Source organism: Pinus tabuliformis, chromosome 1_1, assembly GCF_031772625.1.
Source record: "Pinus tabuliformis cultivar Carrire ecotype Pingquan chromosome 1_1, CPIR1, whole genome shotgun sequence".
NCBI lineage: Eukaryota > Viridiplantae > Streptophyta > Pinopsida > Pinales > Pinaceae > Pinus > Pinus tabuliformis.
This window is the reverse complement of record NC_142297.1, coordinates 563,359,318-563,365,025: the sequence shown is the minus strand read 5'-3', so window position 1 is coordinate 563,365,025 and position 5,708 is coordinate 563,359,318.

Below are 5,708 nucleotides of genomic sequence, written 5' to 3'. Positions count from 1 at the left end.
CACATTTACCCAAGCTAATCGGCCTACCGAGGTAAACATTTGACGAAGAGTTACTATGAGATGATTCAACTTCCCAAGTACAATTAAGGAAGTGGAATTGACAAACCAAAACCAAACTGACCTTCCTCAAGAGCTATAGTTCCCCCAAGGGCTAACCAAACACTCCAGGTGCCCAACCCCTGAGTTAACTTTCTTTTTAACTGAACTAAACTGCCAATTTCTCCCGAGACAAGCCTTCAATGTGACTGTAACCCTCCAGTCGCTCCCACAACAAGTCCTCCATGCGACTGCAGACTTGTCAACAAGTTTTGTGCCAACGACTACGAGATTTAAGCCACTTTTTCAAGCTAGTCTCCAAACCACTGCCCATAACTTCATAAAACTTCCTAGAATAATGAAAGACACCAAGACAAAGCCTTTCACATAGTAATTAAACAAGAACTTGACCTAACCAGGCCTATCAATGACATGAATTTCATCGAACACATCATGAACATGTAATCTACAGGTTATATTTACACATTTGAGCATAGGGGTCTCATACTTATCTGGGAATCGCCAATAAGGTCTAATTCGTTGCATTATCATCTATTAGGTCATTCATTCATTAACATTTCATCTTATAACCAAAACATGATGAGAGCCATAACTCAAATATGTCATTTACCATGCATGTAACCAACATATAATGAGATAAACAACAATAATAGAATAGCCATCATAGCCACATAATAACAAGTACATTTACACATAGAACACAAGAGGAAAAGAACTCTTATTAACATATGCAAATCCAACCAAGTTAGGGACTTCCACGTACCACTCGACCGTAGATTGGGTTGAACCAAATATTTCTCTTATCCAATCACCTCTATGCCATATTCCAAGCATGAATGTGGGATCTCATGGAATAAATCAAGAAAACCAAACTAGAGCTTCTAGAGGCAAAACCACCTCAACCCTCAACCAGTGATTCCAACTCATGGTCGAACATCACTAACCATCATTAGATTGGTCTCTATCCAAGTTGTCCAGGGCTCTAGAGTGTTTGTTCCAACCTGACTTCCAAGACTAGTAACTCAACCCACAACTGTCACAGGGCTTCCAGAGTGTTTTCCCAACCAAGGCACCAGAACTAATAACTCAACCCAAAACCATAAGGAACATGATCACCAACTAGAAAACAAAAGGGTAAAACCCACAACACCATGACTATCCAATAAATGGCAAGGCTAGGCAAAACCACTATCAATCTAGGCGATCCTCCATGCCAATGGCATATCATAACCAAATAACCACATGCATATACCATGCATGCCAAAACTAATGTGGAAATCATACATGCAACTTGGTACCTACAAAGAAAACTCATTGTAGCTATTGATCTCGATGTCCTCTTGCACTTTCCTGCTTTTCCTTTGCCTTCTTGCTCCAAATCCAAAGTATGCCACAATGCTCCAAAAGTGCTCCAAGAAAACTTTAAGAGTCCAAGAGTATGAGAGAGAGAATATAATGAGAGTGCCAAAGACTGAATTGACAAAAGCTAACACTGACAAAAACTATGAACTAATCCTCAGATTCCTTTTTATAATTGAGGCCTCTATTTTCTTCAATTTCCATTATTTTTCCTTCATTTTTCTCCTCACACGCAACTTATGACCTTTCAACTTCCTTTTCTCCTATTTCCATTATTCTCATAAATAAAATGCCTCATGCCTTTCCAAAGCCTTTGCCATTGCCTTTGCCAATTTCCATAGCCATTAATTAATCACAAGTGATCCCCGTCACTATTTTTTTTCCCAACATCCAGCCTAGAATACGTGTCCCATGATCTTGGTTATTATTTTGCCTTTATTAACTTTATTACTTGGATGTTTAAGCTGGGGATGTTACATCAGTGGTGCTTTTCCCTTCATAGTGTCTTCACTCTCCCACCTATGCCTCTTATTAGACCTTCTACCATCTGCCCCATTTGTCTCCTCTTTGGATTCTCGAAGACTTCTCTTTTCTCTATAGATAGTTCCTAGCTCATGTTGATTTTGTCTCTGTAAGTCTAAGAGGCTTTGGAAGATGGTTGCCTTTATTTTAGCTTATATCTCCTGAGCTCTTACCAATCTTTCATTGTCTGCCCTAAAACTTTTGAGCTCAGCCCTTAGGGTCCTCAAGGTATTGATCCAATTAGGAGATTTTTCCCCTCCCCCTTGGTCAACTAATATTTCTTCTTCATTTGTCCTAGCCTCTTCATTTCCATGTTGCAACTGATCAGAGCTATGTTGTACCATTTTGATCCTCATTTTTTTGTTTTTTTTTTTTTGTTTTTGTTTTGTTTTGTTTTTGTTTTTGTTTTTTTGTAAGTGTAGGTTGTGCCTTCTTTTTCTATTTCTATTGACCAATGAGACTAGATACATCGTTTTGGTGGCCTCAACCTACCCCGAAGGGAAACCAAGTCTGTTGGCCACCTAAGTTTGCTATAAGCATTCCAAAACCAAAATTTTGCTAGTCTTTCCATCCAGGCTATGTGCACTAAACAGTTGAAAATACTTAACAAACTAAGAATGAGCATGAAACAACTGAAGAAAAAAAACTGTTCACTAAAAACAGGAGAAGCAATGAAGGTTCATTCCTTCCGATCGTCAGCATTCGGATCAGTATTTACGGGGGTATCCATGGGTTCTACATGGGTTTGAGTCATCTGAGCCATCTGAGTCAGCCTCTGTTGTATCTCCTCCAGCTCGTTATCCTACATCATCATGATTGCCTGTAGATTCTTCATTTCTTTTTTCAGGTTTGGCATCCCTTGGGCTATTTCAGCCACTTCCCCTGCCACTTGCTCCAGAGCCTTCGCAAGAAGGCATTTTAACACCCAGTAGATGTGAAGAGCTTGCCGGTAGAGTGTCATCCTTCCTCGAGTATTACCAGGATCTTGGATTATTTCTGCCCACTCTTCTATCTCAGGGTTAGACTGTTCTTCCATCACGTTTGCCTCCATTTCTTGAATAATCTGGCGGATGTCATCATCCGTGCCTTCTCTGTAGGCTCTAGCAACGTCCTAGATTGTTGACAGCATGGATCTCCTCCCTCTGCGTTGGCTAGACGGTGCAGCAGTTGATGGGTCTTCTTGATTCCACTGTCTTGGATGTCCTCTGCCTCCACGCCCCCTTCCGTGGCCCAGGCGTGCCATCCTTCCTTTTACCATTTCCTGTTTATAGTTTTCATCCACAGAGGTCAGATTTTGAGGATTTACAAAATTGCCCTCCTCCTTAATTTTCTTGGTTTCTATCCCACCTCCCCTACTCCAGTCACCTTCATTTGTCTGGGGATTGCAGTGATTATCTTTTTCCGAATGAAGAAAGGTGAGAAGGCCTTCTGTCATATGCACCAATTCCTGGGCTAGGTGCATGGTTTTCATGTCCTCCCTTTTGCCTCCCTCTTGTCCTCCGTTGTGGGTTGAGCGGTTCGACCCTCCGTGTTTCTCCCTAGACTATCTGCTTGGCTACATTTTCTCCACCCATCTAGTACCCTTCCCTGGTTCAGTCCCATTTCTCTTACATAGTGCATGGCAGAGTAAAAAGCAACCCCGTGCCTGCTCTCTTCTTCCCCAGAGGCATCCAACATTTTGGTTTCGTCCAATATACCATTCAAGATAGAGAAAAACACTGAGGAGGGTCCAGAAATGACATACCCGAAATCACGTTTTTTCGTAGAGGCTCCCTCTGTTTGCGTTGCACTCTGCTCCTCTTCCTCCGAGCACAACTTACCTATCCTTCTACCCTTCGCCACCTTTGGATGATATAAACCACCTGTCCCACTCCCTCTTCCACTACCTCCACCAATTCTGCTTTCCTCTTTCATTCCACCTCTCCCACTCCGATTTCTTGAGATGTGCACTGACATGCAATACGCTACCATGGCAGAAAGGATGACGCTATGGCTAGGGAGGGATTCCTCTGTCCTGCCGCAATGATGATTTTTCATGCCACCCTCACCCGCTTTTCTCCACACCCCGATTGGGGGCCATCTGTCTCTATTGTCTTTGGTTCGTTTCTTAATTATTATCTTGGATTAATATCATTATAAGTGGCTCTAATTCTGGCTTCTTTGAATGTGAGGTCCATATGCTATCCAATTTCCCTCCTTGTTCCTGGTTTCCACAATTTGCAAGAAAATCCGTTGCTCTGTTACACTCTCTTTTGACATGCTTAATGATCATGTACTCAAATCTTTTTAAGATAATTTCCAGCTCTTGAATCAGGCTAGCCGTCCTCTAGCTCTGAGTAAATTTGTCCCATGAGGTCCCATTTTTAAGTTTTTTAATTATGTGCATTACCATTTGGGAGTCCCCTTCCACTTCAAGGTTGTTGTAGCCATTTCTGATTGCTATCTTCAGTCCTTGATGTACTGCCATCAATTCGGCTTCATTGTTGCTCATGATTCCACCATTGTCTGAGTAAATCCATTTTTTTCTGCCTTGGTCATCTCGAAAGAGGCCTCTAATCCCCGCCGGGCCTGGATTGCCTTTGGATGCTCCATCGAAGTTTAACTTTATGAATCTTGCCGAGGGACAAGAGAAGTGCATGGTACTGTTACATCCTATATTGGGTTGTTTCCACATCTGTGGAGCCACCATTCCTTGATGTAGGTTCAGCTTCCTTAAAATTAGGTCTTCTTCCGGTGTCGTTTCCCAGTCCTTTGTGCTCCAGGTGTCCGCTAAGATGGTCTCTTGAATATGACTCAATGTTTTTCCCCAAATTTGTTCTTTCGACATCTCTTTGTTTTGGAAGATTCTTCTATTTCTTTCTTTCCAAATGGTGGGCCCCAGTATTGCAGCAATAATGTTGCAACACATGGAACTCCCTTCTTTAATTTTATCAACCCGGTAGTTCGTAACAAACTTGGAAGCGACGGTGCTGTATGCACAAGTACTAGCTCTTGCCGCAGCTGTCACTTGGTCAGCTAGCACAAGTCCGCTAGGAGCTTAAGCCAACTTCTATGAGCTCTGAGAAGAAGCTTTTTAACTGATGGACGAAAGCTAACTCAAACGAGGCTAATCTACTTGCAGAAAGAAACTGAAAAGATGAAAGGAAACATAAACCCTAGCAAACCCTAATTCTACCAGCTAGTCCTACTGATGCAAAGGAGAGAATGCAAACTACTGGAAGGGATGCCATTACTTCTATGAAGGTAAAATACATGTGTCTAGACTACCTCTACCTGAAGAAAACATCTTTTTGTATTTTTGAATAAGTTATTAGAATTATCATGCATGTGCTTTTAATTGTTTGTGACTGTGCAGAGGTGGATTGGCGAGAGGAAATGCTTGGAAGAGGTCGGGAAGGTTTAGAGAGGGCCTAAGGGGTCCCTAACACCCTTCCAGAGAGTTTCACAGAGTTTGGCTATCAAGAAACCTCATTCGTGAGCTTCTACAGGAAGTCTGCAGGGGTTCTACAGGATGTTTCAGGAATTTCTACAGGATGTTCAGAAATTTCTACAGGATGTTTTAAAATTGGATTTTGGAGGATGGGTGAGTGAGGGAAGATGCATGAATGGATATGGAGGTAGGATAGGGGTCTGAAGTGGCCCAGGGACTGGTGGATGGAGTGGTGAGAAGGTGTAGATAGCTAAGTTGGCTCAAAGAAGGCTTAAACAATGATGTACAAAAACTAGGGTTATGTGAGAAAATGTGGCAAACGTGAGGTAAGGATTCTAAG